Here is a 20485-nt window from a genome sequence, read left to right on the forward strand (position 1 = left end):
ATTTTTCCTCTCGATTGCCCGAGGTGACCACCTTGGCTTTTGTCAAGAGAGTTGTAAGTAAGCAGTAAGATTGCCTACGGCCACATCACCCTGAATGCGCTTGATCTCGTCTGATCTCGGATGCTTAGCAGGGTTGGGCCTGGTTAGTACCAGGATGGGAGACCGCCTGGGAATACCAGGTGCCGTAGGCTTTTTTCCATTATGTTGTTGGCTTTGGCGACCTGCTGTATTTTTCCTCTCAATTGCCCGAGCTGACCACCTTGGCTTTTGTCAAGAGAGTTGTAAGTAGTGTGCAAGATTGCATATGGCCACATCACCCTGAAAGCGCTTGATCTCGTCTGATCTTGGATGCTAAGCAGGGTCGAGCCTGGTTAGTACCTGGATGGGAGACCGCCTGGGAATGCCAGGTGCCGTAGGCTTTTTTTCCATTATGTTGTTGGCTTTGGCGACCTGCTGTATTTTTCCTCACGATTTCCCGAGGTGACCACCTTGGCTTTTGTCAAGAGAGTTGTAAGTAGGGTGCAAGGTCGCCTACGGCCACATCACTCTGAATGCGCTCGATCTCGTCTGATCTCGGATGCTAAGCAGGGCCGGGCCTGGTTAGTACCTGGATGGGAGACCGCCTGGGAATGCCAGGTGCCGTAGGCTTTTTTCCATTATGTTGTTGGCTTTGGCGACCTGCTGTATTTTTCCTCTCGATTGCCCGAGGTGACCACCTTGGCTTTTGTCAAGAGAGTTGTAAGTAGGGTGCAAGATCACCTACGGCCACATCACCCTGAATGCGCTCGATCTCGTCTGATCTCGGATGCTAAGCAGGGTCGGGCCTGGTTAGTACCTGGATGGGAGACCGCCTGGGAATACCAGGTGCCGTTGGCTTTTTTCCATTATGTTGTTGGCTTTGGCGACCTGCTGTATTTTTCCTCTCGATTGCCCGAGGTGACCACCTTGGCTTTTGTCAAGAGAGTTGTAAGTAAGGTGTAAGATTGCCTACGGCCACATCACCCTGAATGCGCTCAATCTCGTCTGATCTCGGATTCTAAGCAGGGTTGGGCCTGGTTAGTACCTGGATGGGAGACCACCTGGGAATACCAGGTGCCGTAGGCTTTTTTCCATTATGTTGTTGGCTTTGGCGACCTGCTGTATTTTTCCTCTCAATTGCCCGAGGTGACCACCTTGGCTTTTGTCAAGAGAGTTGTAAGTAGGGTGCAAGATCGCCTACAGCCACATCACCCTGAATGCACTCGATCTCGTCTGATCTCGGATGCTAAGCAGGGTCGGGCCTGGTTAGTACCTGGATGGAAGACCGCCTGGGAATACCAGGTGCTGTAGGCTTTTTTCCATTATGTTTTTGGCTTTGGCGACCTGCTGTATTTTTCCTCTCGATTGCCCGAGGTGACCACCTTGGCTTTTGTCAAGAGAGTTGTAAGTAGGGTGCAAGATCGCCTACGGCCATATCACCATGAATGCGCACAATCTCTTCTTATCTCGGATGCTAAGCAGGGCCGGGCCTGGTTAGTACCTGGATGGGAGACCGCCTGCGAATACCAGGTGCCGTAGGCTTTTTTCCATAATGTTGTTGGCTTTGGCGACCTGTGGTATTTTTCCTCTCGATTGCCCGAGGTGACCATCTTGGCTTTTGTCAAGAGAGTTGTAAGTAGGGTGCAAGATTGCCTACGGCCACATCACCATGAATGCGCTCGATCTCGTCTGATCTCAGGTGCTAAGCAGGGTCGGGCCTGGTTAGTACCTGCATGGAAGACCGCCTGGGAATACCAGGTGCTGTAGGCTTTTTTCCATTATGTTGTTGGCTTTGGTGACCTGCTGTATTTTTCCTCTCGATTGCCTGAGGTGACCACCTTGGCTTTTGTCAAGAGAGTTGTAAGTAGGGTGCAAGATTGCCTACGGCCACATCACCCTGAATGCGCTCGATCTCGTCTGATCTCGGATGCTATGCAGGGTCGGGCCTGGTTAGTACTTGGATGGGGGACCGCCTGGGAATACCAGGCGCCGTAGGCGTTTTTCCATTATGTTGTTGGCTTTGGCGACCTGCTGTATTTTTCCTCTCGATTGCCCGAGGTGACCACCTTGGCTTTTGTCAAGAGAGTTGTAAGTAGGGTGCAAGATCGCCTACGGCCACATCACCATGAATGCGCACGATCTCGTCTTATCTCGGATGCTAAGCAGGGTCGGGCCTGGTTAGTACCTGGATGGGAGACCACCTGGGAATGCCAGGTGCCGTAGGCTTTTTTCCATTATGTTGTTGGCTTTGGCGACCTGCTGTATTTTTCCTCTCGATTGCCCGAGGTGACCACCTTGGCTTTTGTCAAGAGAGTTGTAAGTAAGGTGTAAGATTGCCTACGGCCACATCACCCTGAATGCGCTCAATCTCGTCTGATCTCGGATTCTAAGCAGGGTTGGGCCTGGTTAGTACCTGGATGGGAGACCACCTGGGAATACCAGGTGCCGTAGGCTTTTTTCCATTATGTTGTTGGCTTTGGCGACCTGCTGTATTTTTCCTCTCAATTGCCCGAGGTGACCACCTTGGCTTTTGTCAAGAGAGTTGTAAGTAGGGTGCAAGATCGCCTACAGCCACATCACCCTGAATGCACTCGATCTCGTCTGATCTCGGATGCTAAGCAGGGTCGGGCCTGGTTAGTACCTGGATGGAAGACCGCCTGGGAATACCAGGTGCTGTAGGCTTTTTTCCATTATGTTTTTGGCTTTGGCGACCTGCTGTATTTTTCCTCTCGATTGCCCGAGGTGACCACCTTGGCTTTTGTCAAGAGAGTTGTAAGTAGGGTGCAAGATCGCCTACGGCCATATCACCATGAATGCGCACGATCTCTTCTTATCTCGGATGCTAAGCAGGGCCGGGCCTGGTTAGTACCTGGATGGGAGACCGCCTGCGAATACCAGGTGCCGTAGGCTTTTTTCCATAATGTTGTTGGCTTTGGCGACCTGTAGTATTTTTCCTCTCGATTGCCCGAGGTGACCATCTTGGCTTTTGTCAAGAGAGTTGTAAGTAGGGTGCAAGATTGCCTACGGCCACATCACCATGAATGCGCTCGATCTCGTCTGATCTCAGGTGCTAAGCAGGGTCGGGCCTGGTTAGTACCTGCATGGAAGACCGCCTGGGAATACCAGGTGCTGTAGGCTTTTTTCCATTATGTTGTTAGCTTTGGTGACCTGCTGTATTTTTCCTCTCGATTGCCTGAGGTGACCACCTTGGCTTTTGTCAAGAGAGTTGTAAGTAGGGTGCAAGATTGCCTACGGCCACATCACCCTGAATGCGCTCGATCTCGTCTGATCTCGGATGCTATGCAGGGTCGGGCCTGGTTAGTACTTGGATGGGGGACCGCCTGGGAATACCAGGTGCCGTAGGCGTTTTTCCATTATGTTGTTGGCTTTGGCGACCTGCTGTATTTTTCCTCTCGATTGCCCGAGGTGACCACCTTGGCTTTTGTCAAGAGAGTTGTAAGTAGAGTGCAAGATCGCCTACGGCCACATCACCATGAATGCGCACGATCTCGTCTTATCTCGGATGCTAAGCAGGGTCGGGCCTGGTTAGTACCTGGATGGGAGACCACCTGGGAATGCCAGGTGCCGTAGGCTTTTTTCCATTATGTTGTTGGCTTTGGCGACCTGCTGTATTTTTCCTCTCGATTGCCCGAGGTGACCACCTTGGCTTTTGTCAAGAGAGTTGTAAGTAGGGTGCAAGATCGCCTACGGCCACATCACCCTGAATGCGCTCGATCTCGTCTGATCTCGGATGCTAAGCAGGGTCGGGCCTGGTTAGTACCTGGGTGGGAGACCGCCTGGGAATACCAGGTGCCGTAGGCTTTTGGCCATTATGTTGTTGGCTTTGGCGACCTGCTGTATTTTTCCTCTCGATTTCCCGAGGTGACCACCTTGGCTTTTGTCAAGAGAGTTGTAAGTAGGGCACAAGATCGCCTACGGCAACATCACCCTGAATGCGCTTGATCTCGTCTGATCTCGGATGCTAAGCAGGGTCAGGCCTGGTTAGTACCAGGATGGGAGACCGCCTGGGAATACCAGGTGCCGTAGGCTTTTTTCCATTATGTTGTTGGCTTTGGCGACCTGCTGTATTTTTCCTCTCGATTGCCCGAGGTGACCACCTTGGCTTTTGTCAAGAGAGTTGTAAGTAAGCAGTAAGATTGCCTACGGCCACATCACCCTGAATGCGCTTGATCTCGTCTGATCTCGGATGCTTAGCAGGGTTGGGCCTGGTTAGTACCAGGATGGGAGACCGCCTGGGAATACCAGGTGCCGTAGGCTTTTTTCCATTATGTTGTTGGCTTTGGCGACCTGCTGTATTTTTCCTCTCAATTGCCCGAGCTGACCACCTTGGCTTTTGTCAAGAGAGTTGTAAGTAGTGTGCAAGATTGCATATGGCCACATCACCCTGAAAGCGCTCGATCTCGTCTGATCTTGGATGCTAAGCAGGGTCGAGCCTGGTTAGTACCTGGATGGGAGACCGCCTGGGAATGCCAGGTGCCGTAGGCTTTTTTTCCATTATGTTGTTGGCTTTGGCGACCTGCTGTATTTTTCCTCACGATTTCCCGAGGTGACCACCTTGGCTTTTGTCAAGAGAGTTGTAAGTAGGGTGCAAGATCGCCTACGGCAACATCACTCTGAATGCGCTCGATCTCGTCTGATCTCGGATGCTAAGCAGGGCCGGGCCTGGTTAGTACCTGGATGGGAGACCGCCTGGGAATGCCAGGTGCCGTAGGCTTTTTTCCATTATGTTGTTGGCTTTGGCGACCTGCTGTATTTTTCCTCTCGATTGCCCGAGGTGACCACCTTGGCTTTTGTCAAGAGAGTTGTAAGTAGGGTGCAAGATCACCTACGGCCACATCACCCTGAATGTGCTCGATCTAGTCTGATCTCAGATGCTAAGCAGGGTCGGCCCTGGTTAGTACCTGGGTGGGAGACCACCTGGGAATATCATGTGCCGTAGGCTTTTTTCCATTATGTTGTTTTCTTTGGCGACCAGCTGTACTTTTCCTCTCGATTGCCCGAGGTGACCACCTTGGCTTTTGTCAAGAGAGTTGTAAGTAGGGTGCCAGATTGCCTACGGCCACATCAACCTGAATGCGCTCGATCTCGGATTCTAAGCAGGGTCTGGCCTGGTTAGTACCTGGATGGGAGACCGCCTGGGAATACCAGGTGCCGTAGGCTTTTTTCCATTATGTTGTTGGCTTTGGCGACCTGCTGTATTTTTCCTCTCGATTGCCCGAGGTGACCACCTTGGCTTTTTTCAAGAGAGTTGTAAGTAGGATGCAAGATCGCCTACGGCCACATCAACCTGAATGCGCTCGATCTCGGATTCTAAGCAGGGTCTGGCCTGGTTAGTACCTGGATGGGAGACCGCCTGGGAATACCAGGTGCCGTAGGCTTTTTTCCATTATGTTGTTGGCTTTGGCGACCTGCTGTATTTTTCCTCTCGATTGCCCGAGGTGACCACCTTGGCTTTTGTCAAGAGAGTTGTAAGTAGAGCGCAAGATCGCCTACGGTCACATCACCCTGTATGCGCTCTATCTCGTCTGATCTCGGATGCTAAGCAGGGTCGGGCCTGGTTAGTACCAGGATGGGAGACCGCCTGGGAATACCAGGTGCCGTAGGATTTTTTCCATTATGTTGTTGGCTTTGGCGACCTGCTGTATTTTTCCTCTCGATTGCCCGAGGTGACCACCTTGGCTTTTGTCAAGAGAGTTGTAAGTAGGGTGCAAGATCGCCTACAGCCACATCACCCTGAATGCGCTCGATCTCGTCTGATCTCGGATGCTAAGCAGGGTCGGGCCTGGTTAGTACCTGGATGGGAGACCGCCTGGGAATACCAGGTGCTGTAGGCTTTTTTCCATTATGTTGTTGGCTTTGGCGACCTGCTGTATTTTTCCTTTCGATTGCCCGAGGTGACCACCTTGGCTTTTGTCAAGAGAGTTGTAAGTAGGGTGCAAAATCGCCTACAGCCACATCACCCTGAATGCGCTCGATCTCGTCTGATCTCGGATGCTAAGCAGGGTCGGGCCTGGTTAGTACCTGGATGGGAGACCGCCTGGGAATACCAGGTGCCGTAGGCTTTTGGCCATTATGTTGTTGGCTTTGGCGACCTGCTGTATTTTTCCTCTCGATTTCCCGAGGTGACCACCTTGGCTTTTGTCAAGAGAGTTGTAAGTAGAGTGCAAGATCGCCTACGGCCACATCACTCTGAATGCGCTCGATCTCGTCTGATCTCGGATGCTAAGCAGGGTCGGGCCTGGTTAGTACCTGGATGGGAGACCGCCTGGGAATGCCAGGTGCCGTAGGCTTTTTTCCATTATGTTGTTGGCTTTGGCGACCTGCTGTATTTTTCCTCTCGATTGCCCGAGGTGACCACCTTGGCTTTTGTCAAGAGAGTTGTAAGTAGGGTGCAAGATCGCCTATGGCCACATCACCCTGAATGCGCTCGATCTAGTCTGATCTCAGATGCTAAGCAGGGTCGGGCCTAGTTAGTACCTGGGTGGGAGACCACCTGGGAATGTCAGGTGCCGTAGGCTTTTTTCCATTATGTTGTTGGCTTTGGCGACCTGCTGTATTTTTCCTCTCGATTGCCCGAGGTGACCACCTTGGCTTTTGTCAAGAGAGTTGTAAGTAGGGTGCAAGATCGCCTACGGCCACATCACCCTGAATGCGCTCGATCTCATCTGATCGCGGTTGCTAAGCAGGGTCGGGCCTGATTAGTACCTGGATGGGAGACCGCCTGGGAATACCAGGTGCCGTAGGCTTTTTTCCATTATGTTGTTGGATTTGGCGACCTGCTGTATTTTTCCTCTCGATTGCCCGAGGTGACCACCTTGGCTTTTGTCAAGAGAGTTGTAAATAGGATGCAAGATCTCCTACGGCCACATCACCCTGAATGCGCTCGATCTCGGATGCTAAGCAGGGTTGGGCCTGGTTAGTACCTGGATGGGAGACCGCCTGGGAATACCAGGTGCTGTAGGCTTTTTTCCATTATGTTGTTGGCTTTGGCGACCTGCTGTATTTTTCCTCTCGATTGCCCGAGGTGACCACCTTGGCTTTTGTCAAGAGAGTTGTAAGTAGGGTGCAAGATCGCATACGGCCACATCACCCTGAATGCGCTCGATCTCGTCTGATCTCGGATGCTAAGCAGGGTCGGGCCTGGTTAGTACCTGGATGGGAGACCGCCTGGGAATACCAGGTGCCGTAGGCTTTTTTCCATTATGTTGTTGGCTTTGGCGACCTGCTGTATTTTTCCTCTCGATTGCCCGAGGTGACCACCTTGGCTTTTGTCAAGAGAGTTGTAAGTAGGGCGCAAGATCGCTTACGGCCACATCACCCTGAATGCGCTCGATCTCGTCTGATCTCGGATGCTATGCAGGGTCGGGCCTGGTTAGTACCAGGATGGGAGACCGCCTGGGAATACCAGGTGCCGTAGGCTTTTTTCCATTATGTTGTTGGCTTTGGCGACATGCTGTATTTTTCCTCTCGATTGCCCGAGGTGACCACCTTGGCTTTTGTCAAGAGAGTTGTAAGTAAGGAGCAAGATTGCCTACGGCCACATCACACTGAATGCGCTCGATCTCGTCTGATCTCGGATGCTAAGCAGGGTTGGGCCTGGTTAGTACCTGGATGGGAGACCGCCTGGGAATACTAGGTGCCGTAGGCTTTTTTCCATTATGTTGTTGGCTTTGGCGACCTGCTGTATTTTTCCTCTCAATTGCCCGAGGTGACCACCTTGGCTTTTGTCAAGAGAGTTGTAAGTAGGGTGCAAGATCGCCTACAGCCACATCACCCTGAATGCGCTCGATCTCGTCTGATCTCGGATGCTAAGCAGGGTCGGGCCTGGTTAGTACCTGGATGGGAGACCGCCTGGGAATACCAGGTGCTGTAGGCTTTTTTCCATTATGTTGTTGGCTTTGGCGACCTACTGTATTTTTCCTCTTGATTCCCCGAGGTGACCACCTTGGCTTTTGTCAAGAGAGTTGTAAGTAGGGCGCAAGATCGCCTACGGCCACATCACCCTTAATGCGCTCGATCTCGTCTGATCTTGGATGCTAAGCAGGGTCGGGCCTGGTTAGTACCTGGATGGGAGACCGCCTGGGAATACCAGGTGCCGTAGGCTTTTTTCCATTATGTTGTTGGCTTTGGCGACCTGCTGTATTTTTCCTCTCGATTGCCCGAGGTGACCACCTTGGCTTTTATCAAGAGAGTTGTAAGTAGGGTGCAAGATCGCCTACGGCCACATCTCCCTGAATGCGCTCGATCTCGTCTGATCTCAGATGCTAAGCAGGGTCGGGCCTGGTTAGTACCTGGATGGGAGACCGCCTGGGAATTCCAGGTGCCGTAGGCTTTTTTCCATTATGTTGGTGGCTTTGGCGACCTGCTGTATTTTTCCTCTCGATTGCCCGAGGTGACCACCTTTGCTTTTGTCAAGAGAGTTGTAAGTAGGGTGCAAGATCGCCTGCGGCCACATCACCCTGAATGCGCTCAATCTCGTCTGATCTCGGATGCTAAGCGGGGTCGGGCCTGGTTAGTACCTGGATGGGAGACAGCCTGGGAATACCAGGTGCCGTAGGCTTTTTTCCATTATGTTGTTGGCTTTGGCGACCTGCTGTATTTTTCCTCTCGAGGTGACCACCTTGGCTTTTGTCAAGAGAGTTGTAAGTAGGGTGCAAGATCACCTACGGCCTCATCACCCTGAATGCGCTCGATCTCGTCTGATCTCGGATGCTAAGCAGGGTCGGGCCTGGTTAGTACCTGGATGGGAGACCGCCTGGGAATACCAGGTGCCGTTGGCTTTTTTCCATTATGTTGTTGGCTTTGGCGACCTGCTGTATTTTTCCTCTCGATTGCCCGAGTTGACCACCTTGGCTTTTGTCAAGAGAGTTGTAAGTAGGGAGCAAGATCGCCTACGGCCACATCACCCTGAATGCGCTCGATCTCGTCTGATCTCGGATGCTAAGCAGGGTCGGGCCTGGTTAGTACCTAGATGGGAGACCGCCTGGGAATACCAGGTGCCGTAGGCTTTTTTCCATTATGTTGTTGGCTTTGGCGACCTGCTGTATTTTTCCTCTCCATAGCCCGAGGTGACCACCTTGGCTTTTGTCAAGAGAGTTGTAAGTAGGGTGCAAGATCACCTACGGCCACATCACCCTGAATGCGCTCGATCTCGTCTGATCTCAGATGCTAAGCAGGATTAGGCCTGGTTAGTACCTGGATGGGAGACCGCCTGGGAATACCAGGTGCCGTAGGCGTTTTTCCATTATGTTGTTGGCTTTGGCGACCAGCTGTATTTTTCCTCTCGATTGCCCGAGGTGACCACCTTGGCTTTTGTCAAGAGAGTTGTAAGTAGGGTGCAAGATAGCTTATGGCCACATCACCCTGAATGCGCTCGATCTCATCTGATCGCGGTTGCTAAGCAGCGTCGGGCCTGATTAGTACCTGGATGGGAGACCGCCTGGGAATACCAGGTGCCGTAGGCTTTTTTCCATTATGTTGTTGGCTTTGGCGACCTGCTGTATTTTTCCTCTCGATTGCCCGAGGTGACCACCTTGGCTTTTGTCAAGAGAGTTGTAAATAGGATGCAAGATCTCCTACGGCCACATCACCCTGAATGCGCTCGATCTCGGATGCTAAGCATGGTCGGGCCTGCTTAGTACCTGGATGGGAGACCGCCTGGGAATACCAGGTGCCGTAGGCTTTTTTCCATTATGTTGTTGGCTTTGGCGACCTGCTGTATTTTTCCTCTCGATTGCCCGAGGTGACAACCTTGGCTTTTGTCAAGAGAGTTGTAAGTAGGATGCAAGATCGCATACGGCCACATCACCCTGAATGCGCTCGATCTCGTCTGATCTCGGATGCTAAGCAGGGTCGGGCCTGGTTAGTACCTGGATGGGAGACCGCCTGGGAATACCAGGTGCCGTAGGCTTTTTTCCATTATGTTGTTGGCTTTGGCGACCTGCTGTATTTTTCCTCTCGATTGCCCGAGGTGACCACCTTGGCTTTTGTCAAGAGAGTTGTAAGTAGGGTGCAAGATCGCCTGCTGCCACATCACCCTGAATGCGCTCGATCTCGTCTGATCTCGGATGCTAAGCTGGGTCGGGCCTGGTTAGTACCTGGATGGGAGACCACCTGGGAATACCAGGTGCCGTAGGCTTTTTTCCATTATGTTGTTGGCTTTGGCGACCTGCTGTATTTTTCCTCTCGATTGCCCGAGGTGACCACCTTGGCTTTTGTCAAGAGAGTTGTAAGTAGGGCGCAAGATCGCTTACAGCCACATCACCCTGAATGCGCTCAATCTCGTCTGATCTCGGATGTTATGCAGGGTCGGGCCTGGTTAGTACCAGGATGGGAGACCGCCTGGGAATACCAGGTGCCGTAGGCTTTTTTCCATTATGTTGTTGGCTTTGGCGACATGCTGTATTTTTCCTCTCGATTGCCCGAGGTGACCACCTTGGCTTTTGTCAAGAGAGTTGTAAGTAAGGAGTAAGATTGCCTACGGCCACATTACCCTGAATGCGCTCGATCTCGTCTGATCTCTTATGCTAAGCAGGGTTGGGCCTGGTTAGTACCTGATATGGGAGACCGCCTGGGAATACTAGGTGCCGTAGGCTTTTTTCCATTATGTTGTTGGCTTTGGCGACCTGCTGTATTTTTCCTCTCAATTGCCCGAGGTGACCACCTTGGCTTTTGTCAAGAGAGTTGTAAGTAGGGTGCAAGATCACCTACAGCCACATCACCCTGAATGCGCTCGATCTCGTCTGATCTCGGATGCTAAGCAGGGTCGGGCCTGGTTAGTACCTGGATGGGAGACCGCCTGGGAATACCAGGTGCTGTAGGCTTTTTTCCATTATGTTGTTGGCTTTGGCGACCTGCTGTATTTTTCCTCTTGATTCCCCGAGGTGACCACCTTGGCTTTTGTCAAGAGAGTTGTAAGTAGGGTGCAAGGTCGCCTACGGCCACATCACCCTTAATGCGCTCGATCTCGTCTGATCTTGGATGCTAAGCAGGGTCGGGCCTGGTTAGTACCTGGATGGGAGACCGCCTGGGAATACCAGGTGCCGTAGGCTTTTTTCCATTATGTTGTTGGCTTTGGCGACCTGCTGTATTTTTCCTCTCGATTGCCCGAGGTGACCACCTTGGCTTTTGTCAAGAGAGTTGTAAGTAGGGTGCAAGATCGCCTACGGCCACATCACCCTGAATGCGCTCGATCTTGTCTGATCTCGGATGCTAAGCAGGGTCGGGCCTGGTTAGTACCTGGATGGGAGACCACCTGGGAATACCAGGTACCGTAGGCTTTTTTCCATTATGTTGTTGGCTTTGGCGACCTGCTGTATTTTTCCTCTCGATTGCCCGAGGTGACCACCTTGGCTTTTGTCAAGAGAGTTGTAAGTAGGGTGCAAGATCGCCTGCTGCCACATCACCCTGAATGCTCTCAATCTCGTCTGATCTCGGATGCTAAGCAGGGTCGGGCCTGGTGAGTACCAGGATGGGAGACCGCCTGGGAATATCAGGTGCCGTAGGCTTTTTTCCATTATGTTGTTGGCTTTGGCGACCTGCTGTATTTTTCCTCTCGATTGCCCAAGGTGACCACCTTGGCTTTTGTCAAGAGAGTTTTAAGTAGGCTGCAAAATTGCCCACGGCCACATCACCCTGAATGCGCTCGATCTCGGAAGCTAAGCAGGGTCAGGCCTGGTTAGTACCTGGTTGGGAGACCGCCTGGGAATACCAGATGCCGTAGGCTTTTTTCCATTATGTTGTTGGCTTTGGCGACCTGCTGTATTTTTCCTCTCAATTGCTCGAGGTGACCACCTTGGCTTTTGTCAAGAGAGTTGTAAGTAGGGTGCAAGATCGCCTACGGCCACATCACCCTGAATGCGCTCGATCTCGTCTGATCTCGGATGCTAAGCAGGGTCGGGCCTGGTTAGTACCTGCATGGCATTCCGCCTGGGAATACCAGGTGCCGTAGGCTTTTTTCCATTATGTTGTTGGCTTTGGCGACCTGCTGTATTTTTCCTCTCGATTGCCCGAGGTGACCACCTTGGCTTTTGTCAAGAGAGTTGTAAGTAGGGTGCAAGATCGCCTACGGCCACATCACCCTGAATGCACTCGATCTCGTCTGATCTCGGATGCTAAGCAGGGTCAGTCCTGGTTAGTACCTGGATGGGAGACCGCCTGGGAATACCAGGTGCCGTACGCTTTTTTCCATTATGTTGTTGGCTTTGGCGACCTGCTGTATTTTTCCTCTCGATTGCCCGAGGTGACCACCTTGGCTTTTGTCAAGAGAGTTGTAAGTAGGGTGCAAGATTGCCTATGGCCACATCACCCTGAATGCGCTCAATCTCGTCTGATCTCAGATGCTAAGCAGGGTTGTGCCTGGTTAGTACCTGGATGGGAGACCGCCTGGGAATACCAGGTGCCGTAGGCTTTTTTCCATTATGTTGTTGGCTTTGGCGACCTGCTGTATTTTTCCTCTCGATTGCCCGAGGTGACCACCTTGGCTTTTGTCAAGAGAGTTGTAAGTAGGGTGCAAGATCGCCTACGGCCACATCACCCTGAATGCGCTCAATCTCGTCTGATCTCGGATGCCAAGCAGGGTCGGGCCTGGTTAGTACCTGGATGGGAGACCGCCTGGGAATACCAGGTGCCGTAGGCTTTTTTCCATTATGTTGTTGGCTTTGGCGACCTGCTGTATTTTTCCTCTCGATTGCCCGAGGTGACCACCTTGGCTTTTGTCAAGAGAGTTGTAAGTAGGGTGCAAGATTGCCTAATTCCACATCACCCTGAATGCGCTCAATCTCGTCTGATCTCGGATGCCAAGCAGGGTCGGGCCTGGTTCAGTACCTGGATGGGAGACCGCCTGGGAATACCAGGTGCTGTAGGCTTTTTTCCATTATGTTGTTGGCTTTGGCGACCTGCTGTATTTTTCCTCTCGATTGCCCGAGGTGACCACCTTGGCTTTTGTCAAGAGAGTTGTAAGTAGGGTGCAAGGTTGCCTACGGCCACATCACCCTTAATGCACTCGATCTCGTCTGATCTCGGATGCTAAGCAGGGTCTGGCCTGGTTAGTACCTGGATGGGAGACCGCCTGGGAATAACAGGTGCCGTAGGCTTTTTTCCATTATGTTGTTGGCTTTGGCGACCTGCTGTATTTTAACTCTCGATTGCCAGAGGTGACCACCTTGGCTTTTGTCAAGAGAGTTGTAAGTAGGGGGCAAGATCACCTGCGGTCACATCACCCTGAATGCGCTTGATTTCGTCTGATCTCGGATGCTAAGCAGGGTCGGGCCTGGTTAGTACCTGGATGGGAGACCGCCTGGGAATACCAGGTGCCGTAGGCTTTTTTCCATTATGTTGTTGGCTTTGGTGACCTGCTGTATTTTTCCTCTCGATTGCCCGAGGTGACCACCTTGGCTTTTATCAAGAGAGTTGTAAGTAGGGTGCAAGATCGCCTACGGCCACATCTCCCTGAATGCGCTCGATCTCGTCTGATCTCAGATGCTAGGCAGGGTCTGGCCTGGTTAGTACCTGGATGGGAGACCGCCTGGGAATACCAGGTGCCGTAGGCTTTTTTCCATTATGTTGGTGGCTTTGGCGACCTGCTGTATTTTTCCTCTCGATTGCCCGAGGTGACCACCTTGGCTTTTGTCAAGAGAGTTGTAAGTAGGGTGCAAGATCGCCTGCGGCCACATCACCCTGAATGCGCTCGATCTCGTCTGATCTCGGATGCTAAGCAGGGTCGGGCCTGGTTAGTACCTGGATGGGAGACAGCCAATACCAGGTGCCGTAGGCTTTTTTCCATTATGTTGTTGGCTTTGGCGACCTGCTGTATTTTTCCTCTCGAGGTGACCACCTTAGCTTTTGTCAAGAGAGTTGTAAGTAGGGTGCAAGATTGCATATGGCCACAACACTCTGAATGCACTCGATCTCGTCTGATCTCGGCTGCTAAGCAGGGTCGGGCCTGGTTAGTACCTGGATGGGAGACTGCCTGGGAATACCAGGTGCCGTAAGCTTTTTTCCATTATGTTGTTGGCTTTGGCGACCTGCTGTATTCTTCCTCTCGATTGCCCGAGGTGACCACCTTGGCTTTTGTCAAGAGAGTTGTAAGTAGGGGGCAAGATCGCCTATGGCCACATCACCCTGAATGCGCTCGATCTCGTCTGATCTCTCATGCTAAGCAGGGTCTGGCCTAGTTAGTACCTGGATGGGACACCGCCTGGGAATACCAGGTGCCGTCGGCTTTTTTTCCATTATGTTGTTGGCTTTGGCGACCTGCTGTATTTTTCCTCTCGATTGCCCGAGGTGACCACCTTGGCTTTTGTCAAGAGAGTTGTAAGTAGGGTGCAAGATTGCCTACGGCCACATCACCCTGAATGCACTCAATCTCGTCTGACCTCGGATGCTAAGCAGGGTCGGGCCTGGTTAGTACCTGGATGGGAGACCGCCTGGGAATACCAGGTGCCATAGGCTTTTTTCCATTATGTTGTTGGCTTTGGCGACCTGCTGTATTTTTCCTCTCGATTGCCCGAGGTGACCACCTTGGCTTTTGTCAAGAGAGTTGTAAGTAGGGTGCAAGATCGCCTACGGCCACATCACCCTGAATGCGCTCGATCTCGTCTGATCTCGCATGCTAAGCAGGGTCGGGCCTGGTTAGTACCTGAATGGGAGAACGCCAGGGAATACCAGGTGCCATAGGCTTTTTTCCATTATGTTGTTGGCTTTGGCGACCTGCTGGATTTTTCCTCTCGATTGCCCGAGGTGACCACCTTGGCTTTTGTCAAGAGAGTTGTAAGTAGGGTGCAAGATAGCTTATGGCCACATCACCCTGAATGCGCTCGATCTTGTCTGATCTCGGATGCTAAGCAGGATCGGGCCTGGTTAGTACCTGGATGGGAGACCGCCTGGGAATACCATGTGCCGTAGGCTTTTTTCCATTATGTTGTTGGCTTTGGCGACCTGCTGTATTTTTCCTCTCGATTGCCCGAGGTGACCACCTTGGCTTCTGTCAAGAGAGTTGTAAGTAGGGTGCAAGATTGCCTACGGCAACATCACCCTGAATGCGCTCGATCTTGTCTGATCTCGGATGCTAAGCAGGGTCGGGCCTGGTTAGTACCTGGCTGGGAGACCGCCTGGGAATACCAGGTGCCGTTGGCTTTTTTCCATTATGTTGTTGGCTTTGGCGACCTGCTGTATTTTTCCTCTCTATTGCCCGAGTTGACCACCTTGGCTTTTGTCAAGAGAGTTGTAAGTAGGGAGCAAGATCGCCTACGGCCACATCACCCTGAATGCGCTCGATCTCGTCTGATCTCGGATGCTAAGCAGGGTCGGGCCTGGTTAGTACCTGGATGGGAGACCGCCCGGGAATACCAGGTGCCGTAGGCTTTTTTCCATTATGTTGTTGGCTTTGGTGACCTGCTGTATTTTTCCTCTCCATAGCCCGAGGTGACCACCTTGGCTTTTGTCAAGAGAGTTGTAAGTAGGGTGCAAGATCACCTACGGCCACATCACCCTGAATGCGCTCGATCTCGTCTGATCTCGGATGCTAAGCAGGATCAGGCCTGGTTAGTACCTGGATGGGAGACCGCCTGGGAATACCAGGTGCCGTAGGCTTTTTTCCATTATGTTGTTGGCTTTGGCGACCTGCTGTATTTTTCCTCTCGATTGCCCGAGGTGACCACCTTGGCTTTTGTCAAGAGAGTTGTAAGTAGGGTGCAAGATTGCCTACGACCACATCACCCTGAATGCGCTCGATCTTGTCTGATCTCGGATGCTAAGCAGGGTCGGGCCTGGTTAGTATCTGGATGGGAGACCGCCTGGGAATACGATGTGCCGTAGGCTTTTTTCCATTATGTTGTTGGCTTTGGCGACCTGCTGTATTTTTCCTCTCCATAGCCCGAGGTGACCACCTTGGCTTTTGTCAAGAGAGTTGTAAGTAGGGTGCAAGATTGCCTGCGGCCACATCACCCTGAATGCGCTTGATTTCGTCTGATCTCGGATGCTAAGCAGGGTCGGGCCTGGTTAGTACCTGGATGGGAGACCGCCTGGGAATACCAGGTGCCGTAGGCTTTTTTCCATTATGTTGTTGGCTTTGGTGACCTGCTGTATTTTTCCTCTCGATTGCCCGAGGTGACCACCTTGGCTTTTATCAAGAGAGTTGTAAGTAGGGTGCAAGATCGCCTACGGCCACATCATCTCTGAATGCACTCGATCTCGTCTGATCTCAGATGCTAGGCATGGTCTGGCCTGGTTAGTACCTGGATGGGAGACCGCCTGGGAATTCCAGGTGCCGTAGGCTTTTTTCCATTATGTTGGTGGCTTTGGCGACCTGCTGTATTTTTCCTCTCGATTGCCCGAGGTGACCACCTTGGCTTTTGTCAAGAGAGTTGTAAGTAGGGTGCAAGATCGCCTGCGGCCACATCACCCTGAATGCGCTCGATCTCGTCTGATCTCGGATGCTAAGCAGGGTCGGGCCTGGTTAGTACCTGGATGGGAGACAGCCTGGGAATACCAGGTGCCGTAGGCTTTTTTCCATTATGTTGTTGGCTTTGGCGACCTGCTGTATTTTTCCTCTCGAGGTGACCACCTTGGCTTTTGTCAAGAGAGTTGTAAGTAGGGTACAAGACCACCTACGGCCACATCACCCTGAATGCGCTCGATCTCGTCTGATCTCGGATGCTAAGCAGGGTCGGGCCTGGTTAGTACCTGGATGGGAGACCGCCTGGGAATACCAGGTGCCGTTGGCTTTTTTCCATTATGTTGTTGGCTTTGGCGACCTGCTGTATTTTTCCTCTCGATTGCCCGAGTTGACCACCTTGGCTTTTGTCAAGAGAGTTGTAAGTAGGGAGCAAGATCGCCTACGGCCACATCACCCTGAATGCGCTCGATCTCGTCTGATCTCGGATGCTAAGCAGGGTCGGGCCTGGTTAGTACCTAGATGGGAGACCGCCTGGGAATACCAGGTGCCGTAGGCTTTTTTCCATTATGTTGTTGGCTTTGGCGACCTGCTGTATTTTTCCTCTCCTTAGCCCGAGGTGACCACCTTGGCTTTTGTCAAGAGAGTTGTAAGTAGGGTGCAAGATCACCTACGGCCACATCACCCTGAATGCGCTCGATCTCGTCTGATCTCAGATGCTAAGCAGGATTAGGCCTGGTTAGTACCTGGATGGGAGACCGCCTGGGAATACCAGGTGCCGTAGGCTTTTTTCCATTATGTTGTTGGCTTTGGCGACCTGCTGTATTTTTCCTCTCGATTGCCCGAGGTGACCACCTTGGCTTTTGTCAAGAGAGTTGTAAGTAGGGTGCAAGATAGCTTATGGCCACATCACCCTGAATGCGCTCGATCTCGTCTGATCTCGGATGCTAAGCAGGGTCGGGCCTTGTTAGTACCTGGATGGGAGACCGCCTGGGAATACCATGTGCCGTATGCTTTTTTCCATTATGTTGTTGGCTTTGGCGACCCGCTGTATTTTTCCTCTCCATTGTCCTAGGTGACCACCTTGGCTTTTGTCAAGAGAGTTGTAAGTAGGGTGCAAGATCGCCTACGGCCGCATCACCCTGAATGCGCTCGATCTCATCTGATCGCGGTTGCTAAGCAGGGTCGGGCCTGATTAGTACCTGGATGGGAGACCGCCTGGGAATACCAGGTGCCGAAGGCTTTTTTCCATTATGTTGTTGGCTTTGGCGACCTGCTGTATTTTTCCTCTCGATTGCCCGAGGTGACCACCTTGGCTTTTGTCAAGAGAGTTGTAAATAGGATGCAAGATCTCCTACGGCCACATCACCCTGAATGCGCTCGATCTCGGATGCTAAGCATGGTCGGGCCTGGTTAGTACCTGGATGGGAGACCGCCTGGGAATACCAGGTGCCGTAGGCTTTTTTCCATTATGTTGTTGGCTTTGGCGACCTGCTGTATTTTTCCTCTCTATTGCCCGAGGTGACCACCTTGGCTTTTGTCAAGAGAGTTGTAAGTAGGATGCAAGATCGCATACGGCCACATCACCCTGAAAGCGCTCGATCTCGTCTGATCTCGGATGCTAAGCAGGGTCGGGCCTAGTTAGTACCTGGATGGGAGACCGCCTGGGAATACCAGGTGCCGTAGGCTTTTTTCCATTATGTTGTTGGCTTTGGCGACCTGCTGTATTTTTCCTCTCGATTGCCCGAGGTGACCACCTTGGCTTTTGTCAAGAGAGTTGTAAGTAGGGTGCAAGATCGCCTGCGGCCACATCACCCTGAATGCGCTCGATCTCGTCTGATCTCGGATGCTAAGCTGGGTCGGGCCTGGTTAGTACCTGGATGGGAGACCACCTGGGAATACCAGGTGCCGTAGGCTTTTTTCCATTATGTTGTTGGCTTTGGCGACCTGCTGTATTTTTCCTCTCGATTGCCCGAGGTGACCACCTTGGCTTTTGTCAAGAGAGTTGTAAGTAGGGCGCAAGATCGCTTACGGCCACATCACCCTGAATGCGCTCGATCTCGTCTGATCTCGGATGTTATGCAGGGTCGGGCCTGGTTAGTACCAGGATGGGAGACCGCCTGGGAATACCAGGTGCGGTAGGCTTTTTTCCATTATGTTGTTGGCTTTGGCGACATGCTGTATTTGTCCTCTCGATTGCCCGAGGTGACCACCTTGGCTTTTGTCAAGAGAGTTGTAAGTAAGGAGGAAGATTGCCTACGGCCACATCACCCTGAATGCGCTCGATCTCGTCTGATCTCTTATGCTAAGCAGGGTTGGGCCTGGTTAGTACCTGGATGGGAGACCGCCTGGGAATACTAGGTGCCGTAGGCTTTTTTCCATTATGTTGTTGGCTTTGGCGACCTGCTGTATTTTTCCTCTCAATTGCCCAAGGTGACCACCTTGGCTTTTGTCAAGAGAGTTGTAAGTAGGGTGCAAGATCACCTACAGCCACATCACCCTGAATGCGCTCGATCTCGTCTGATCTCGGATGCTAAGCAGGGTCGGGCCTGGTTAGTACCTGGATGGGAGACCGCCTGGGAATACCAGGTGCTGTAGGCTTTTTTCCATTATGTTGTTGGCTTTGGCGACCTGCTGTATTTTTCCTCTCGATTGCCCGAGGTGACCACCTTGGCTTTTGTCAAGAGAGTTGTAAGTAGGGCGCAAGATCGCTTACGGCCACATCACCCTGAATGCGCTCGATCTCGTCTGATCTCGGATGTTATGCAGGGTCGGGCCTGGTTAGTACCAGGATGGGAGACCGCCTGGGAATACCAGGTGCCGTAGGCTTTTTTCCATTATGTTGTTGGCTTTGGCGACATGCTGTATTTTTCCTCTCGATTGCCCGAGGTGACCACCTTGGCTTTTGTCAAGAGAGTTGTAAGTAAGGAGTAAGATTACCTACGGCCACATCACCCTGAATGCGCTCGATCTCGTCTGATCTCTTATGCTAAGCAGGGTTGGGCCTGGTTAGTACCTGGATGGGAGACCGCCTGGGAATACTAGGTGCCGTAGGCTTTTTTCCATTATGTTGTTGGCTTTGGCGACCTGCTGTATTTTTCCTCTCAATTGCCCGAGGTGACCACCTTGGCTTTTGTCAAGAGAGTTGTAAGTAGGGTGCAAGATCACCTACAGCCACATCACCCTGAATGCGCTCGATCTCGTCTGATCTCGGATGCTAAGCAGGGTCGGGCCTGGTTAGTACCTGGATGGGAGACCGCCTGGGAATACCAGGTGCTGTAGGCTTTTTTCCATTATGTTGTTGGCTTTGGCGACCTGCTGTATTTTTCCTCTTGATTCCCCGAGGTGACCACCTTGGCTTTTGTCAAGAGAGTTGTAAGTAGGGTGCAAGGTCGCCTACGGCCACATCACCCTTAATGCGCTCGATCTCGTCTGATCTTGGATGCTAAGCAGGGTCGGGCCTGGTTAGTACCTGGATGGGAGACCGCCTGGGAATACCAGGTGCCGTAGGCTTTTTTCCATTATGTTGTTGGCTTTGGCGACCTGCTGTATTTTTCCTCTCGATTGCCCGAGGTGACCACCTTGGCTTTTGTCAAGAGAGTTGTAAGTAGGGGGCAAGATCGCCTACGGCCACATCACCCTGAATGCGCTCGATCTCGTCTGATCTCGGATGCTAAGCAGGGTCGGGCCTGGTTAGTACCTGGATGGGAGACCGCCTGGGAATACCAGGTGCCGTAGGCTTTTTTCCATTATGTTGTTGGCTTTGGCGACCTGCTGTATTTTTCCTCTCGATTGCCCGAGGTGACCACCTTGGCTTTTGTCAAGAGAGTTGTAAGTAGGGCACAAGATCGCCTACGGCCACATCACCCTGAATGCTCTCAATCTCGTCTGATCTCGGATGCTAAGCATGGTCGGCCCTGGTGAGTACCAGGATGGGAGACCGCCTGGGAATACCAGGTGCCGTAGGCTTTTTTCCATTATGTTGTTGGCTTTGGCGACCTGCTGTATTTTTCCTCTCGATTGCCCGAGGTGACCACCTTGGCTTTTGTCAAG

The 20485-nt window shown here is 52.1% G+C and overlaps 46 non-coding genes and 44 pseudogenes across 46 annotated transcripts; all 90 read left to right on the forward strand.

Annotated features, from left to right (window-relative positions):
• Positions 1-72: 72 nt before the first annotated feature.
• On the forward strand, positions 73-191 carry LOC143952399 (5S ribosomal RNA). The gene has a single exon (XR_013267580.1). It is a non-coding gene; the product is annotated as a 5S ribosomal RNA (ribosomal RNA).
• A 109-nt stretch (positions 192-300) lies between these two features.
• Positions 301-419, forward strand: LOC143943465 (5S ribosomal RNA; annotated as a pseudogene).
• A 110-nt stretch (positions 420-529) lies between these two features.
• On the forward strand, positions 530-648 carry LOC143951470 (5S ribosomal RNA). Its single transcript, XR_013266740.1, has one exon. It is a non-coding gene; the product is annotated as a 5S ribosomal RNA (ribosomal RNA).
• Positions 649-757: 109 nt separating this feature from the next.
• Positions 758-876, forward strand: LOC143952347 (5S ribosomal RNA). Its single transcript, XR_013267532.1, has one exon. It is a non-coding gene; the product is annotated as a 5S ribosomal RNA (ribosomal RNA).
• A 109-nt stretch (positions 877-985) lies between these two features.
• On the forward strand, positions 986-1104 carry LOC143954489 (5S ribosomal RNA). Its single transcript, XR_013269476.1, has one exon. It is a non-coding gene; the product is annotated as a 5S ribosomal RNA (ribosomal RNA).
• A 109-nt stretch (positions 1105-1213) lies between these two features.
• On the forward strand, positions 1214-1332 carry LOC143950132 (5S ribosomal RNA). The gene has a single exon (XR_013265563.1). It is a non-coding gene; the product is annotated as a 5S ribosomal RNA (ribosomal RNA).
• A 109-nt stretch (positions 1333-1441) lies between these two features.
• On the forward strand, positions 1442-1560 carry LOC143948259 (5S ribosomal RNA; annotated as a pseudogene).
• Positions 1561-1669: 109 nt separating this feature from the next.
• Positions 1670-1788, forward strand: LOC143946929 (5S ribosomal RNA; annotated as a pseudogene).
• Positions 1789-1897: 109 nt separating this feature from the next.
• LOC143954189 (5S ribosomal RNA) lies at positions 1898-2016 on the forward strand. Its single transcript, XR_013269202.1, has one exon. It is a non-coding gene; the product is annotated as a 5S ribosomal RNA (ribosomal RNA).
• A 109-nt stretch (positions 2017-2125) lies between these two features.
• On the forward strand, positions 2126-2244 carry LOC143945716 (5S ribosomal RNA; annotated as a pseudogene).
• A 109-nt stretch (positions 2245-2353) lies between these two features.
• LOC143954490 (5S ribosomal RNA) lies at positions 2354-2472 on the forward strand. The gene has a single exon (XR_013269477.1). It is a non-coding gene; the product is annotated as a 5S ribosomal RNA (ribosomal RNA).
• Positions 2473-2581: 109 nt separating this feature from the next.
• Positions 2582-2700, forward strand: LOC143950133 (5S ribosomal RNA). Its single transcript, XR_013265564.1, has one exon. It is a non-coding gene; the product is annotated as a 5S ribosomal RNA (ribosomal RNA).
• A 109-nt stretch (positions 2701-2809) lies between these two features.
• LOC143946745 (5S ribosomal RNA) lies at positions 2810-2928 on the forward strand (annotated as a pseudogene).
• Positions 2929-3037: 109 nt separating this feature from the next.
• LOC143946930 (5S ribosomal RNA) lies at positions 3038-3156 on the forward strand (annotated as a pseudogene).
• Positions 3157-3265: 109 nt separating this feature from the next.
• LOC143952734 (5S ribosomal RNA) lies at positions 3266-3384 on the forward strand. The gene has a single exon (XR_013267882.1). It is a non-coding gene; the product is annotated as a 5S ribosomal RNA (ribosomal RNA).
• Positions 3385-3493: 109 nt separating this feature from the next.
• Positions 3494-3612, forward strand: LOC143945717 (5S ribosomal RNA; annotated as a pseudogene).
• Positions 3613-3721: 109 nt separating this feature from the next.
• On the forward strand, positions 3722-3840 carry LOC143943885 (5S ribosomal RNA). The gene has a single exon (XR_013264976.1). It is a non-coding gene; the product is annotated as a 5S ribosomal RNA (ribosomal RNA).
• A 109-nt stretch (positions 3841-3949) lies between these two features.
• Positions 3950-4068, forward strand: LOC143954169 (5S ribosomal RNA). The gene has a single exon (XR_013269184.1). It is a non-coding gene; the product is annotated as a 5S ribosomal RNA (ribosomal RNA).
• A 109-nt stretch (positions 4069-4177) lies between these two features.
• On the forward strand, positions 4178-4296 carry LOC143952401 (5S ribosomal RNA). Its single transcript, XR_013267581.1, has one exon. It is a non-coding gene; the product is annotated as a 5S ribosomal RNA (ribosomal RNA).
• Positions 4297-4405: 109 nt separating this feature from the next.
• On the forward strand, positions 4406-4524 carry LOC143953453 (5S ribosomal RNA). The gene has a single exon (XR_013268534.1). It is a non-coding gene; the product is annotated as a 5S ribosomal RNA (ribosomal RNA).
• A 110-nt stretch (positions 4525-4634) lies between these two features.
• On the forward strand, positions 4635-4753 carry LOC143952968 (5S ribosomal RNA). The gene has a single exon (XR_013268094.1). It is a non-coding gene; the product is annotated as a 5S ribosomal RNA (ribosomal RNA).
• A 109-nt stretch (positions 4754-4862) lies between these two features.
• LOC143948943 (5S ribosomal RNA) lies at positions 4863-4981 on the forward strand (annotated as a pseudogene).
• Positions 4982-5090: 109 nt separating this feature from the next.
• Positions 5091-5199, forward strand: LOC143949829 (5S ribosomal RNA; annotated as a pseudogene).
• A 109-nt stretch (positions 5200-5308) lies between these two features.
• On the forward strand, positions 5309-5417 carry LOC143949830 (5S ribosomal RNA; annotated as a pseudogene).
• A 109-nt stretch (positions 5418-5526) lies between these two features.
• On the forward strand, positions 5527-5645 carry LOC143944345 (5S ribosomal RNA; annotated as a pseudogene).
• Positions 5646-5754: 109 nt separating this feature from the next.
• LOC143945256 (5S ribosomal RNA) lies at positions 5755-5873 on the forward strand. Its single transcript, XR_013265102.1, has one exon. It is a non-coding gene; the product is annotated as a 5S ribosomal RNA (ribosomal RNA).
• Positions 5874-5982: 109 nt separating this feature from the next.
• LOC143951484 (5S ribosomal RNA) lies at positions 5983-6101 on the forward strand. Its single transcript, XR_013266752.1, has one exon. It is a non-coding gene; the product is annotated as a 5S ribosomal RNA (ribosomal RNA).
• A 109-nt stretch (positions 6102-6210) lies between these two features.
• LOC143950843 (5S ribosomal RNA) lies at positions 6211-6329 on the forward strand. The gene has a single exon (XR_013266172.1). It is a non-coding gene; the product is annotated as a 5S ribosomal RNA (ribosomal RNA).
• A 109-nt stretch (positions 6330-6438) lies between these two features.
• LOC143947284 (5S ribosomal RNA) lies at positions 6439-6557 on the forward strand (annotated as a pseudogene).
• Positions 6558-6666: 109 nt separating this feature from the next.
• Positions 6667-6785, forward strand: LOC143953102 (5S ribosomal RNA). The gene has a single exon (XR_013268215.1). It is a non-coding gene; the product is annotated as a 5S ribosomal RNA (ribosomal RNA).
• Positions 6786-6894: 109 nt separating this feature from the next.
• On the forward strand, positions 6895-7003 carry LOC143947166 (5S ribosomal RNA; annotated as a pseudogene).
• A 109-nt stretch (positions 7004-7112) lies between these two features.
• On the forward strand, positions 7113-7231 carry LOC143950783 (5S ribosomal RNA). Its single transcript, XR_013266118.1, has one exon. It is a non-coding gene; the product is annotated as a 5S ribosomal RNA (ribosomal RNA).
• Positions 7232-7340: 109 nt separating this feature from the next.
• On the forward strand, positions 7341-7459 carry LOC143952540 (5S ribosomal RNA). The gene has a single exon (XR_013267707.1). It is a non-coding gene; the product is annotated as a 5S ribosomal RNA (ribosomal RNA).
• A 109-nt stretch (positions 7460-7568) lies between these two features.
• Positions 7569-7687, forward strand: LOC143952377 (5S ribosomal RNA). The gene has a single exon (XR_013267560.1). It is a non-coding gene; the product is annotated as a 5S ribosomal RNA (ribosomal RNA).
• Positions 7688-7796: 109 nt separating this feature from the next.
• On the forward strand, positions 7797-7915 carry LOC143945268 (5S ribosomal RNA). The gene has a single exon (XR_013265103.1). It is a non-coding gene; the product is annotated as a 5S ribosomal RNA (ribosomal RNA).
• Positions 7916-8024: 109 nt separating this feature from the next.
• On the forward strand, positions 8025-8143 carry LOC143952131 (5S ribosomal RNA). Its single transcript, XR_013267338.1, has one exon. It is a non-coding gene; the product is annotated as a 5S ribosomal RNA (ribosomal RNA).
• Positions 8144-8252: 109 nt separating this feature from the next.
• Positions 8253-8371, forward strand: LOC143952262 (5S ribosomal RNA). Its single transcript, XR_013267456.1, has one exon. It is a non-coding gene; the product is annotated as a 5S ribosomal RNA (ribosomal RNA).
• A 109-nt stretch (positions 8372-8480) lies between these two features.
• Positions 8481-8599, forward strand: LOC143945927 (5S ribosomal RNA; annotated as a pseudogene).
• A 101-nt stretch (positions 8600-8700) lies between these two features.
• Positions 8701-8819, forward strand: LOC143954271 (5S ribosomal RNA). The gene has a single exon (XR_013269278.1). It is a non-coding gene; the product is annotated as a 5S ribosomal RNA (ribosomal RNA).
• Positions 8820-8928: 109 nt separating this feature from the next.
• Positions 8929-9047, forward strand: LOC143945354 (5S ribosomal RNA). Its single transcript, XR_013265111.1, has one exon. It is a non-coding gene; the product is annotated as a 5S ribosomal RNA (ribosomal RNA).
• A 109-nt stretch (positions 9048-9156) lies between these two features.
• LOC143946417 (5S ribosomal RNA) lies at positions 9157-9275 on the forward strand (annotated as a pseudogene).
• Positions 9276-9384: 109 nt separating this feature from the next.
• Positions 9385-9503, forward strand: LOC143945871 (5S ribosomal RNA; annotated as a pseudogene).
• Positions 9504-9612: 109 nt separating this feature from the next.
• LOC143949061 (5S ribosomal RNA) lies at positions 9613-9721 on the forward strand (annotated as a pseudogene).
• A 109-nt stretch (positions 9722-9830) lies between these two features.
• Positions 9831-9949, forward strand: LOC143950784 (5S ribosomal RNA). Its single transcript, XR_013266119.1, has one exon. It is a non-coding gene; the product is annotated as a 5S ribosomal RNA (ribosomal RNA).
• A 109-nt stretch (positions 9950-10058) lies between these two features.
• Positions 10059-10177, forward strand: LOC143954998 (5S ribosomal RNA; annotated as a pseudogene).
• A 109-nt stretch (positions 10178-10286) lies between these two features.
• LOC143945891 (5S ribosomal RNA) lies at positions 10287-10405 on the forward strand (annotated as a pseudogene).
• A 109-nt stretch (positions 10406-10514) lies between these two features.
• On the forward strand, positions 10515-10634 carry LOC143947701 (5S ribosomal RNA; annotated as a pseudogene).
• A 109-nt stretch (positions 10635-10743) lies between these two features.
• On the forward strand, positions 10744-10862 carry LOC143951035 (5S ribosomal RNA). The gene has a single exon (XR_013266345.1). It is a non-coding gene; the product is annotated as a 5S ribosomal RNA (ribosomal RNA).
• A 109-nt stretch (positions 10863-10971) lies between these two features.
• On the forward strand, positions 10972-11090 carry LOC143952132 (5S ribosomal RNA). The gene has a single exon (XR_013267339.1). It is a non-coding gene; the product is annotated as a 5S ribosomal RNA (ribosomal RNA).
• A 109-nt stretch (positions 11091-11199) lies between these two features.
• Positions 11200-11318, forward strand: LOC143952741 (5S ribosomal RNA). Its single transcript, XR_013267889.1, has one exon. It is a non-coding gene; the product is annotated as a 5S ribosomal RNA (ribosomal RNA).
• A 109-nt stretch (positions 11319-11427) lies between these two features.
• LOC143946391 (5S ribosomal RNA) lies at positions 11428-11546 on the forward strand (annotated as a pseudogene).
• Positions 11547-11655: 109 nt separating this feature from the next.
• On the forward strand, positions 11656-11764 carry LOC143949199 (5S ribosomal RNA; annotated as a pseudogene).
• Positions 11765-11873: 109 nt separating this feature from the next.
• LOC143944123 (5S ribosomal RNA) lies at positions 11874-11992 on the forward strand (annotated as a pseudogene).
• Positions 11993-12101: 109 nt separating this feature from the next.
• Positions 12102-12220, forward strand: LOC143943989 (5S ribosomal RNA; annotated as a pseudogene).
• Positions 12221-12329: 109 nt separating this feature from the next.
• Positions 12330-12448, forward strand: LOC143944503 (5S ribosomal RNA; annotated as a pseudogene).
• Positions 12449-12557: 109 nt separating this feature from the next.
• LOC143953569 (5S ribosomal RNA) lies at positions 12558-12676 on the forward strand. Its single transcript, XR_013268639.1, has one exon. It is a non-coding gene; the product is annotated as a 5S ribosomal RNA (ribosomal RNA).
• Positions 12677-12785: 109 nt separating this feature from the next.
• LOC143949399 (5S ribosomal RNA) lies at positions 12786-12905 on the forward strand (annotated as a pseudogene).
• A 109-nt stretch (positions 12906-13014) lies between these two features.
• LOC143954172 (5S ribosomal RNA) lies at positions 13015-13133 on the forward strand. The gene has a single exon (XR_013269187.1). It is a non-coding gene; the product is annotated as a 5S ribosomal RNA (ribosomal RNA).
• Positions 13134-13242: 109 nt separating this feature from the next.
• On the forward strand, positions 13243-13361 carry LOC143944091 (5S ribosomal RNA; annotated as a pseudogene).
• Positions 13362-13470: 109 nt separating this feature from the next.
• LOC143946303 (5S ribosomal RNA) lies at positions 13471-13589 on the forward strand (annotated as a pseudogene).
• Positions 13590-13698: 109 nt separating this feature from the next.
• LOC143949390 (5S ribosomal RNA) lies at positions 13699-13813 on the forward strand (annotated as a pseudogene).
• A 101-nt stretch (positions 13814-13914) lies between these two features.
• On the forward strand, positions 13915-14033 carry LOC143944729 (5S ribosomal RNA; annotated as a pseudogene).
• Positions 14034-14142: 109 nt separating this feature from the next.
• LOC143948643 (5S ribosomal RNA) lies at positions 14143-14261 on the forward strand (annotated as a pseudogene).
• A 110-nt stretch (positions 14262-14371) lies between these two features.
• On the forward strand, positions 14372-14490 carry LOC143954216 (5S ribosomal RNA). Its single transcript, XR_013269228.1, has one exon. It is a non-coding gene; the product is annotated as a 5S ribosomal RNA (ribosomal RNA).
• A 109-nt stretch (positions 14491-14599) lies between these two features.
• On the forward strand, positions 14600-14718 carry LOC143946452 (5S ribosomal RNA; annotated as a pseudogene).
• Positions 14719-14827: 109 nt separating this feature from the next.
• Positions 14828-14946, forward strand: LOC143946419 (5S ribosomal RNA; annotated as a pseudogene).
• Positions 14947-15055: 109 nt separating this feature from the next.
• Positions 15056-15174, forward strand: LOC143944092 (5S ribosomal RNA; annotated as a pseudogene).
• Positions 15175-15283: 109 nt separating this feature from the next.
• LOC143945905 (5S ribosomal RNA) lies at positions 15284-15402 on the forward strand. Its single transcript, XR_013265161.1, has one exon. It is a non-coding gene; the product is annotated as a 5S ribosomal RNA (ribosomal RNA).
• A 109-nt stretch (positions 15403-15511) lies between these two features.
• On the forward strand, positions 15512-15630 carry LOC143944196 (5S ribosomal RNA; annotated as a pseudogene).
• A 109-nt stretch (positions 15631-15739) lies between these two features.
• Positions 15740-15858, forward strand: LOC143947866 (5S ribosomal RNA; annotated as a pseudogene).
• A 109-nt stretch (positions 15859-15967) lies between these two features.
• LOC143953261 (5S ribosomal RNA) lies at positions 15968-16086 on the forward strand. The gene has a single exon (XR_013268360.1). It is a non-coding gene; the product is annotated as a 5S ribosomal RNA (ribosomal RNA).
• A 109-nt stretch (positions 16087-16195) lies between these two features.
• LOC143948242 (5S ribosomal RNA) lies at positions 16196-16315 on the forward strand (annotated as a pseudogene).
• Positions 16316-16424: 109 nt separating this feature from the next.
• Positions 16425-16543, forward strand: LOC143954075 (5S ribosomal RNA). The gene has a single exon (XR_013269099.1). It is a non-coding gene; the product is annotated as a 5S ribosomal RNA (ribosomal RNA).
• A 101-nt stretch (positions 16544-16644) lies between these two features.
• LOC143952349 (5S ribosomal RNA) lies at positions 16645-16763 on the forward strand. The gene has a single exon (XR_013267534.1). It is a non-coding gene; the product is annotated as a 5S ribosomal RNA (ribosomal RNA).
• Positions 16764-16872: 109 nt separating this feature from the next.
• On the forward strand, positions 16873-16991 carry LOC143945366 (5S ribosomal RNA). The gene has a single exon (XR_013265112.1). It is a non-coding gene; the product is annotated as a 5S ribosomal RNA (ribosomal RNA).
• A 109-nt stretch (positions 16992-17100) lies between these two features.
• On the forward strand, positions 17101-17219 carry LOC143945822 (5S ribosomal RNA; annotated as a pseudogene).
• A 109-nt stretch (positions 17220-17328) lies between these two features.
• On the forward strand, positions 17329-17447 carry LOC143945863 (5S ribosomal RNA; annotated as a pseudogene).
• A 109-nt stretch (positions 17448-17556) lies between these two features.
• On the forward strand, positions 17557-17675 carry LOC143945672 (5S ribosomal RNA; annotated as a pseudogene).
• Positions 17676-17784: 109 nt separating this feature from the next.
• On the forward strand, positions 17785-17893 carry LOC143948269 (5S ribosomal RNA; annotated as a pseudogene).
• Positions 17894-18002: 109 nt separating this feature from the next.
• Positions 18003-18121, forward strand: LOC143952768 (5S ribosomal RNA). The gene has a single exon (XR_013267913.1). It is a non-coding gene; the product is annotated as a 5S ribosomal RNA (ribosomal RNA).
• A 109-nt stretch (positions 18122-18230) lies between these two features.
• LOC143951585 (5S ribosomal RNA) lies at positions 18231-18349 on the forward strand. Its single transcript, XR_013266843.1, has one exon. It is a non-coding gene; the product is annotated as a 5S ribosomal RNA (ribosomal RNA).
• Positions 18350-18458: 109 nt separating this feature from the next.
• On the forward strand, positions 18459-18577 carry LOC143954999 (5S ribosomal RNA; annotated as a pseudogene).
• Positions 18578-18686: 109 nt separating this feature from the next.
• LOC143953995 (5S ribosomal RNA) lies at positions 18687-18805 on the forward strand. Its single transcript, XR_013269026.1, has one exon. It is a non-coding gene; the product is annotated as a 5S ribosomal RNA (ribosomal RNA).
• Positions 18806-18914: 109 nt separating this feature from the next.
• Positions 18915-19033, forward strand: LOC143951036 (5S ribosomal RNA). The gene has a single exon (XR_013266346.1). It is a non-coding gene; the product is annotated as a 5S ribosomal RNA (ribosomal RNA).
• A 109-nt stretch (positions 19034-19142) lies between these two features.
• LOC143951933 (5S ribosomal RNA) lies at positions 19143-19261 on the forward strand. Its single transcript, XR_013267159.1, has one exon. It is a non-coding gene; the product is annotated as a 5S ribosomal RNA (ribosomal RNA).
• Positions 19262-19370: 109 nt separating this feature from the next.
• LOC143944133 (5S ribosomal RNA) lies at positions 19371-19489 on the forward strand (annotated as a pseudogene).
• Positions 19490-19598: 109 nt separating this feature from the next.
• LOC143951037 (5S ribosomal RNA) lies at positions 19599-19717 on the forward strand. Its single transcript, XR_013266347.1, has one exon. It is a non-coding gene; the product is annotated as a 5S ribosomal RNA (ribosomal RNA).
• Positions 19718-19826: 109 nt separating this feature from the next.
• On the forward strand, positions 19827-19945 carry LOC143952133 (5S ribosomal RNA). The gene has a single exon (XR_013267340.1). It is a non-coding gene; the product is annotated as a 5S ribosomal RNA (ribosomal RNA).
• Positions 19946-20054: 109 nt separating this feature from the next.
• Positions 20055-20173, forward strand: LOC143952396 (5S ribosomal RNA). The gene has a single exon (XR_013267577.1). It is a non-coding gene; the product is annotated as a 5S ribosomal RNA (ribosomal RNA).
• A 109-nt stretch (positions 20174-20282) lies between these two features.
• On the forward strand, positions 20283-20401 carry LOC143946280 (5S ribosomal RNA; annotated as a pseudogene).
• The last annotated feature ends 84 nt before the right edge of the window (positions 20402-20485 follow it).

This window comes from Lithobates pipiens, unplaced genomic scaffold, assembly GCF_037356315.1.
Source record: "Lithobates pipiens isolate NorthernLeopardFrog02 unplaced genomic scaffold, aLitPip1_a1.2 Scaffold_30, whole genome shotgun sequence".
Lineage (NCBI taxonomy): Eukaryota > Metazoa > Chordata > Amphibia > Anura > Ranidae > Lithobates > Lithobates pipiens.